The sequence below is a fragment of the Pinus tabuliformis genome, chromosome X, assembly GCF_031772625.1.
Source record: "Pinus tabuliformis cultivar Carrire ecotype Pingquan chromosome X, CPIR1, whole genome shotgun sequence".
Classification (NCBI taxonomy): Eukaryota; Viridiplantae; Streptophyta; class Pinopsida; order Pinales; family Pinaceae; genus Pinus; species Pinus tabuliformis.
In genome coordinates, this window is record NC_142308.1 from 6,129,509 (window position 1) to 6,140,158 (window position 10,650).

Here is a 10,650-nt window from a genome sequence, read left to right on the forward strand (position 1 = left end):
AGAATTCGATTTTATTTCACAGTTTAATTCAAGGACAAATTAAACTCGAATTTCCCGATTCTATTTTTATCATTTCTTATTGCTATTTTCAACATCCAGATCAAAATAACGTAGAAACATAAGAAAAGATAGATCAACGACTTGATAATAAGCCACTTCGAGGCAACAACCTCCTTTTAGATCACATTAATGAACAATTCTTGGATGATTTAAATGACAAGACTTGTTTGGTATTGTTAATAGCCAAAAAATACTTCATCAACATGTAAGGGAGACCACTTGGTCAGAGCCCCAACTAAGCCCTTATCCGTTTGATTTGGCGGTTCCGACTAGTTCTATTGGGTCTAGTTACCACCCCTCTCTCCCTGATGACTTATGATATTTGAATTGCTTATTAAATAACGAGAGAGATATCAATATTACTCCCTTACTGTGCATGAGCAAGAAAGTAACCCTTACGTTGAACTGAGGGCTCAACCAAGCCACACTAAAGTTTTCCACTGGTGTAAGGGGAGTTATAGAAATGCAGTGATTAATTTAAATGAAAATTAATTCTAAAATGCAAGCAAAAGGAAATAAATCCTAAGCCTATCTCAATTATGAGGATGTAGATCTAACCCAACTGAGAGCAAGATAACTGAATTGATTGGGGATTTGACACATTTTGTTTATGATGAATATCTGATTAATGAAATAGTTCTAATAGCTGATATTGCGATTACACAACATGTTATGTTTGGATATTTTAAAACTTGTATGATTAACCATTAACACTAGGAAATAGTTCACATAATGCTAATGGTTATTAAAGCATTTTAGATGGAAGATTTTTGAGTAAAAAGTTACTCATAAATATTTTTTTAATACTTGAGAAAATAGGAAAATAGATCGCTGATCTACAAGGAAAACATTCTGATATGAATTGGATCATGATATTTTTTTTCATCCATCTTGATGCATTTGGAGTGGCAAAAGTGGAGGAATGAGCTCAAGGGACCATTTTTACCAGTGGGACCCAGTTTGGCGAAACGGGCTTTGAAACCTTCCGGAAGCATTTTGAGGAATCAAATCACGTTTTTTGGGGGTAAAAATTTGTCGCTTTAGCACCACACTTTTCCATGCTATTCTAAACACAGAAAGCTTTCCAATGACACAATAATCACATCAATCGGAGTCCGTATGAAAAAGTTATGCCACTCAAAAGTTGATCTTCTTATTTTCACACCTATAGTTCGGGAGGATGCCGCGTCATCCCCCATTATTCATGGAAAATGGGCTAGCCACGTATTTGTGATGTAAAATATTATAGAACAGTTTTTTTTGTAACTCTAGTTAAGAGTTGATATAATCAAACTTAACCACTAGTAGGCTATCAGGCCATGTTATAACTAGGCCACTAGGAGGAAGAGGCATTACATTCTTTCAAGAGCATTTTGTTCCATAGTTGAGCAAAGATATCCATAAGAGATAGGAGATAGAACACACAGAGAGGATTTGTGCACTATAGCAGCTCAGGGGCCACAAAAATTACTTCTTTGTATCTGCAGCCATATTTCCGGATAGAGAAATAGAGCGAAGCAACCTCAACTTCCAGCTGGGTTTTCTCCCGAAAGGGTTTTGTAGAGAGCATATCTTGTGTATTATGTGTGTATGAGATTATGTTGTCATTCTATACTTTTATGTTTGAGTTAATTTTACATGCATGCACTAATTACATTTAATTTTACAGATCTAGAAATTAAATAAAATTGTAATAGTGTAGAATCTTAGATTTTTAATATAATATTATCAGATATGTTGTGATGAACTGTCCACGAAAATTTATGGATCGTTTGGTAACAGAGCAGGTTTAATTGGGTATTTTGTGGAGATTTCAGGGATCTAGATCGGCGAGGCCGAAAATTGTAAAACCCTAATCATGGGCAACGAATCTATAAATGAACCTCGTGATCCTTAAGAGGTGAGGTTTTCATGGCTCAGAGAACAAGTCGCGGATATAAACCACAATTTACTCCTCATGACGGACCTAAGCAATAAGATGTGCATAATTGGAGAAGAGGGGAGTTCGAATGCAGAGGATAAATCATAAGGGTGATCGAGAGATCACGAAGACACAAAGAACCAACCGAAGAAAGAACTCAGAAAAGATCAACCCAGTTCGAGTGCCGTGAACCAATTCTTGTTTAAAGTGGAAGCAAAAGTCAATATCAAGCCATACCATGGTGAGATCGATTCTCTGAAGATGAAACACTGGTTGCAAAAACTGGAAGTTTATTTTAGTGTCCATCAGATCGAGGAAGGGTAAAAGATCTCATTCGTGTGACTAAAATTGGAGGGCCATGCACTGATTTGGTGGGAGAGCCACAGGAAAACCCTGAGGTTGGAGGGAGAACCTCCAATGACTAAGTGCGAGGATATCAAAACCCTCATTAAGTCACAATTTTATCCCATTGGGTACGTGGAAGACCAGTGGATCTGGTGTTATTACTTCAGGCAAAAGCGGGGCCAAAGCATGTAGGAGTGCACCACAAAATTCAGAAAGATGGCTATAATGTTGGGTATCTATCCAAAGAACCCAAGTTTACTCCTCAAGTATTTGGGGGATATGCACTATCATCTGCGTGAGCAAGTGATGTTGCTCAAGTAAAAAATGGTGGACGAGGATTGTGTACAAGCATAGTACCTGGAAAACATAGGCCTGAAAAGAGCGCAATCAAGTGGATTGAAGAAAAAGGAGCAACAAGACGCTTCTAAGGAGGGGAATAAGAAGGAAAAAGGGGGAAAAGATAAAAAGACAACAACCACAACACACTAGTGCAAAAATCCTAGCAACCATTGCAGCCACTGCAACCACATTGATGGCCATACAGAGTAGAAGTGATGGAAGTTGGAGGTAGAGCTAAACCCAAAGAAAAAGAAGAAAGATAATAAGAATAAGAATCTCATGGCCACTGATTTGAGCAACCAAATTGAAAGAAACTCAGACGTGGATGAGAAGATTGCTTATACATCAGTACAGAAGGAGGTGAATTTGACCTTCAGCAACAGGAAGAGAAAGAAATGGCCAAACTCTTCGATGTAAAGATGCAGATCAAGAAGATGAAGATTGATGCTCTGTTTGACACAGGATCACAGGAAAATCTCATTGCAACAGATCTGGTAAAGAAGTTGGGGCTAAAAGTTTGTGATCATCCAAAACCATATCCAATAGGATGGGTACATAAGATGCAGAGCTGAAGGTAACAAAACAATGTAAAATTAGATTTTCTATCAGTGCTAATTTTATTGATGAAATAGATCTGGATGTGGTTCCCCTTAATGTATGTGGAGTCATGTTTGGGAGTCCATCCATGTACATGTGTGATGAAATATTCACGAGGAGAGCTAACCAATACTGGCTCATCAAGATTGGAAAATCATTCATCATCAATGTGCACAAAGGCAAGTCGAAAAGTTCACTAGTAAGTGCCAACCAAGCCAAGAAATTGATCAGTCCCAACAAGAAGTATGTTTTATTGTTTCTAAGAGAAAAACAGCTTGTAGAAGAGTTAATAAGAGGCAAGGCATCCCTAGAGGGGTTTACAGTGAAACAAAAACAACTATTGGAGGAGTTGTTACAAGAATATAAGGACATGTTCCAAGAGCCTAAAGGGTTACCCCCTAAGAGAGAAGTGGAGCATGAGATCCAGCTATTGCCAGACTCCCCATTGCCAAATATTGGTCTGTATAAGTAGTCTATTATAGAAGCAAGTGAGGTGAAGATACAATTGCAATAGCTGCTGGACCACCGAGTACATCACCATGTCGGTCACCCATCATTATTGTGCCAACGAAGGATGGGACTTGGCGGATGTGTATAGATTACAGGGCGTTGAATAAAATCACGCTAAAGAACAGATACCCCCTGCCCAGGATAGACGATCTGCTGGATCAGCTGCAACAAGCAAAGTATTTCACCAAGCTGGACTTGAAGTCTGGATATCCCCAGGTTCGAGTCAAAAAAGAAGATACATGGAAGACCGCCTTCAAAGCCAGGAAAGGTTTGTATGAGTGGCTAGTTATGCCATTTGGCCTGTGTAATGCACAAGCTACATTTATGAGATTAATGAATGATGTACAACGACCTTTTATAGATTCATTTGCTATTGTCTATTTGGATGATATACTAGTATAGTGCTACCTTGGAGGAGCATATTTCACATTTGACGCAAGTGTTGAAAACATTGAAGAAGCACCAACTGCTAGCAAATCTCAAGAAGTGTGATTTTGCGCAACAGTCCTTGGTGTGTTTGGGATATGTGTTTGGTGGAGGAGAATTGAAGATAGATCCTTACTAGATGGAGGCCATCATGAAACGGCCGATGCCTACTAATGTTACTGAGCTTAGGAGTTTCATTGGAGCAACACAATACCTGAGGAAATTCATAGCCTCGTTTTCAGTGGTAGTAACACCACTCCATGCCATAACAACAAGTGGCAAGAGTTTCCAGTGGGGAAAAGGGCAGCAAAAGGCTTTCGATGAGTTAAAGAAGAAGATCAGTGAAGCACTAGTTCTGGCATTACCAAACTTGCAATGACCCTTTGAAGTGGAGACAAATGCGAGTGGGTGTGTTATGGGAGCTGTCTTAATGCAAGGAGGAAATCTCGTTTGCTACCAATTTGAAGTATTTCATGGGCAGTTCTTAACTACTTTACCTACGACAATGAGTTATATGCCATGGTGTAAGCTGTGAAGAAGTGGAAGCACTATCTGATGGAAAAGGAAACAATAATACACACAGATCACCAACCGTTACAGTACCCGCAAGCTCAGAATAAGCTACAATAGACCAGGCACTAAAAGTGGATGGGGTTTTTACAACATTTTCATTTGGTGATCAAGTATAAGAAGGGTAGCACAAACAAGTTGGCCGATATGCTTTCAAGGCCACCCACATCAAAGATTATAGCTTTTGGGACTATTATGCACATGGAGCCATTCACCCATGATGCATACATAGAGGCATATTCAGAAGATCAGGACTTCAAGGGGGTGTATCAACAGTTGCAGGAGTCTGAGTCATGTGCACAATGACAACAACACCGTTGACTACCATCTCTAGGATGGGTTACTCTACAGGCTGATAAGCTATGTGTTCCTAAAGGTGAGTGTTTGTAGCTGATTGGAGAGGCTCACACCTCAAGGTTGTGGGGCACTTTGGTGTAGGGAAGACCTTGGCTAACTTGCAGAGGTATGTGTATTGGCCCAAGATGAAAGAGCAGGTAGCTAGGTTCATAAGAGGATGTATGCTTTGTTGTACCAACAAGCCTAGCAACAAGAAACAAGGTCTGTATCATCCCTTACCTGTACGTACTCGTCCTTGGGAAATCCTTTCCATGGACTTTGTGGGAGGTTTACTAACAACGAGGAAGGGACATGACTACCTGTTCGTGGTAGTTGACAAGCTTAGCAAGATGTGTGTTCTGATGCCATGTAAAAAGACCATCAACGGACAAGAAGCAACAAACTTGTTCTTTGGACATGTCTGGGTACACTTTGGGTTACCAAGGAGCATCATTTCATACAGGGATACAAGATTTCTTAGTGCATTATAGACTACATTATGGGAGAAGATGAACACCAAGTTGAAGAGATCTACAACATTCCATCCACAAAAAGATGGGAAGAGAGAAGTAGTCAATAGGACTTTGGTGCAGCTTCTGAGGGGTTGCAACCATAAGCATCCAAAGACATGGGATGAAAATCATGGTATATATAAAACATTCTTATAACAGAGCAGTCAACACTTCTACAGGAAATTCCCCATTTGAAACTTGTTTTGGATATTTTCCACCTTCACCTTTGGATATTACATATGGGCTAAATTTTTTCTAGAGAAGATCATGCAGGTCCATCTACAAGTACATGAAACACTGCAAAAGTCGCAGGTGAAGTATAAGGCAAGGCATGATCAACATTAAACAAAGAAATCATTCAAGGTGGGAGACAGAGTATGGTTATAGTTGAACAAGGAGAGGCTGCAGGGGCCTCGTAAGAAATTCAAGGCTCTAAGGTATGGTCCCTTTGAGATACTGGAAAAGATGGGCGATGATGCTTATGAACTCAGTTTACCACCATATATGCACATTTACTCAGTTGTAAATGTAGATAATTTGAAACTCTATGAGCCTTCCATGCTAGATTAGGAAGAGGAACAGGTCCTACCTTCTATGGAGTCTTTAGCACCATATGCTCAGGCAGAGTTGACAGAAGATACAATTTTTCAAAATAGGTCCATAACTATAAGACAAGGGAAACAAGACCTTTAGCAGATTGGGTTGAAGGGACAACTTCTAGGCAAAGATAAATGGTACACCAAAGAGAAAGTGGAGGAAAAATTTCCTCACCTCATTCAGTAAAAGATTTTGGGGACCAAAATCCTCCCAAAATGGGGAGGTGTGATCTGAATTGGATCATTATATTTTTTTCATCCATCACTATGCATTTGGAGTGGAAAAGGTGGAGGAATCAACACATTGGAGCAATTTTACTGGCAGGACCTAGTTTGGCGAAACGAGGTTTGAAACCTCCTGGGAGAGTTTTGAGACATCAAACGACTTTTTTGGGGATAAAATTTTGCCACCCATGCACAACACATTTTCACGCTATTTAACACACATAAATCTTTCCAACGGCGTAAGAATCGCATCATTCAGAGTCCATATGCAAAAGTTATGCCACTCAGAAGTTGACCTTCTAGTTTTCACACCTATAGGTTGGAAGGATGCCACGTCAGCCCCCATTATTCATGGAAAAGGGGCTAGCCACGTGTTTGTGATGTAAAAGACTCTAGAATAGTGTATTTTGTAACTCTAGTTAAGAGTTGATGTAGTCAAACTTAACCACTAGTAAGCTATTGGGTGTGTTATAACTGGGCCACTAGGAGGAAGAGGAATTCCATTCTTTCGAGAGCATTTTGTTCCATAGTTGAGAAAATATAGCCAGGAGAGATAGGAGGTAGAACACACATAAATGATATGTGCATTGCAGCATCCCACGGGCCACAAACATTACTTCTTTGTACCTGCAGCCATATTTCCAGACAGAGAAAGAGAGCAAAGAAACGTCACCTTCCAGCTAGGTTTTCTTACGAAAGGGTTTCGCAGAGAGCATATCTTGTGTATTATGTGTGTGTGAGTTTATTTTTTTGTTCTCTACTTTTATGCTTGATTTAATTTTACATGCATGCACTAATTATAGTTAATTTTACAGATCTAGAAATTAAATAAAACTGTAATAGTATAGAATCTCACATTTTTAATATAATATTATCAGATCTGTTGTGACGAAATGTCTAGTGGAATATCCACAACAATTTACCGATCACATTGATATTAACAATAGTGCACAACATGAAGTAATTCACATGGAAATGTTATTAAAACATAAAAATTGCATGATAAATAAAAGTATTAAAATACAAATTGGTAAACCTGGATCCCTTCACTCTTTATCTACAACAATCCTTTCAAAATGATTAGCACTGCTAACAAATAGAGGAATTACAAAAGTGCAAGCTCGACCCCACTAATAAAGATTTAATTCTAAAAGGACAACCCCTAATATCCTCAGATCTGAGTATTTCCTCTCCATCTACAGTTAAAATGCAAATAAGAGAAAACACCCTTCACTCGTTCTCAAGACTGATATTTATAATTTACAAAAATCTCCAAAAATGGAGAGTTGTTTGAAGTGGTTTAGATCCTTCTATTTTGGAGCTGAAAATCATGTTATTCTCCTTTGCTGGTCTCTTTCTATTGCTCCAACGTATTTTAACTCCATCTTCTAATCTCCTACCAAAATAAAATTCCAATCAATTAAATTTTTCTAACAAAACTAAAAACCAAAATTGGGAAAATAAAGTTCTCAATAAAATTGCCAAATAGAAATTAAATTGGATAAATAAAATGAGAGAGTTCCATGCTATGATTTTTTCTTGTAGAAATTTGATTAAGATTTGAACAATTTGAAGAATGAATAAGCGACAACAGTTTTTTCAAGCCAATGAAATTCTCCCAAATCAAATTCAGCAAAACCAATTATTGTTGCAAATTCGTTACTTACACTTCTGCTAAATTTTTGGGCTATTAAATGTGTATATTTTGTTGAGTTACAATTCTCATATTGTTCTCCTTGATTCCAGCTTTCCAAAGAGCTATCTTGTGCCTCATTTGGATAATAGATCTCAAGATATGTCTCTCCAAAATTGAGGTGTTAAAACTGCCAAAGTTCTAAAAATTGCATGCTTACGTAAAAATTTGGGCATTTTAAATATAAATCCTAATTTTAAAATATGTTAATAAATTTTAATTAATTAACTTATATACAAATTAATTAAGCAAAGTCTTTCGGTAGAAATCACATAAGAGATTTTTTTGGCCGACGCATTTCAAACCAACAAGTGTGGTTTATCATCAGGACTAGATGAAAAGGCAGAGCATGGCAAAGGTTTAAATAGAGAGCAATGTAGAGACATAATTTCAAGTAACGACTATATTTGAACAATAATATTTAAATTATGATATAAATTTATTAATATATTAAAAACAAATATTATTAAGTAACGACTATATTTTTTTTTCACTACTGGTTCACGGATACCCATGGTCAGTGGGTCTGCTACGTCCAGGATCGAACAACGCTAGGGTGGACCCCACCCGAAGGGGGTCACACCCCTCGGCCTATTTACTGACCTGACCCCAAGAGCTTTCGGGTTTCGACCCTGTGACCTCCCATTGGCGAGGCACTTGATTGACCGATTGAACTAACTCTTGGGGCTAAGTAACGACTATATTAAACGACTAGTTTTTGAAAAATAATATTTAAATAATGATATTAGTTTATTAATTTATTAAAAAATATTAATAGGTAATAGCTAGTTTTTGAAAAATAATATTTAAATAATAATATTAGTTTATTAATTTATTAAAAAATATTAATAAGTAACGGTTATTTTAAATGGCTAGTTTTTGAAAAATAATATTTAAATTATAATGCTAGCTTTTTTTTTGTCAGCTAAGGAAGGACCTTTGTTTTTCTATTTACCAAATTGAAATAAGTACAAACGTTTGGTGACCTCAACCCACCCAGAAGGGAAACCGGGTCTGTTGGCCACCTTAAGTCTTTATACGCCGACCAATAACAAAAAAGACAAAGTCTGCAAATCCATGCCAAATACACTTCACTTTCAAAATTACTAATCTGGTTTCCTATCGACATGATCAACTTAAAACAAAACAAAAAGGAGAGCTTACTCTCAGAGAATTGACCCGGAAAACCATTGACTTAATCTAGAAGGATTAATCTATCATTATTTCAGGCTGGGTACCTTCTTCCCGGGGCGCGGTAGCTATCTTCTTCAGCTGATGTTGTATTTCTTCCAGCTTACTATCCTGCATGAGCAAAGTAATTTGGAGGTTTTTCATCTCTCTCCTTAAATTCGGTATTCCCTGAGCCATCTCTGCCATTTCCACTGCGACCTGCTCCATAGCCTTTGCCATTAACCGCTTCACTACCCAATATACATGTAGGGCCTGCTTGTATAAAGACAGGCGTCCCCTTGTATTGCCCGGGTCAGGGATCAGGTTGCCCCAATCCTCCATCTCCGGTTCAAATTCATCCTGCATTGCATTGGTTTCCAATTCCTAGATGAGCCTTCGTATGTCCGCATCGGTTCCTTCACTATAGGCCTTCTCTGCCTCCTGCACCATATGCTTCATTGTTTTCCGACCCCGTCTTTGACGTACTGGCGAAGGCGTTTTAGAGTCATGTCTGCCGGATTGTCATCGTCCCCCTCTGCCTCTGCGTCCTCTTCCTCTGCCTGGCCGGAGTGGTCTACCCCTGGTAGTTGCCTGGCTCCCCTGCCCCACCTCAAATGACACGTTCCCTGTGAATTCTTCTCGGCCGGGCTCCTTGACTTTCCTATCCCGATTTCTTTCTTCCCCTTGCTGCTCTTTCTCCAACATTTTTGTCGTCCCCGCCCTTCCTTTCATAGCTGGAAATTGGTCTTTATGCTCAGGGGGTCTCTCCTCCTCCCAGGCCTTCTGATTTCCTGTCGTCAGCTGGTCCTGCTCAGTGTCAAATTGTGCTCCTTGCATTCCTCTATCCTGTCTCATCTATTTTCCTACCTTGTTGACATCGTCTCTAGCCCTTCTTATTCTCCCTGTTGTTGCCTTCTGCCCCTTCCTGAAACGGATAGCATAGAATATCAGCCAGCTGCTCGCTTCCTTCGTCACCCTCCTTAGCATCATATTGTCTTCAGCTCTGCCCTTACCTGCTCTTATTGATCTGTTGCCACCTACCCAACGTCCCATCGTCCGATCGCCGCCGATCTTTCCTCCTTCTTCCTCCACTACTCTGTCGTTTCCTCGCCTCGGTTTTCTACCGTGCCTGCAGGCCGTCTCAACATCCTGTGGGATGATTATCTTGAGAGGTGGTCTGTATTGCCACCATCCCACCTCCATCATGATCCCACGCGTTTCCATCTTGTCCACCCCGATCGAGGGAATTATAATGCTAGCTTATTAATTTATTAAAAACAAATATTAATAAGTAACCGCTGTATTAAACAACTAGTTTTTGAAAAATAATATTTAAATTAATTTATTAAA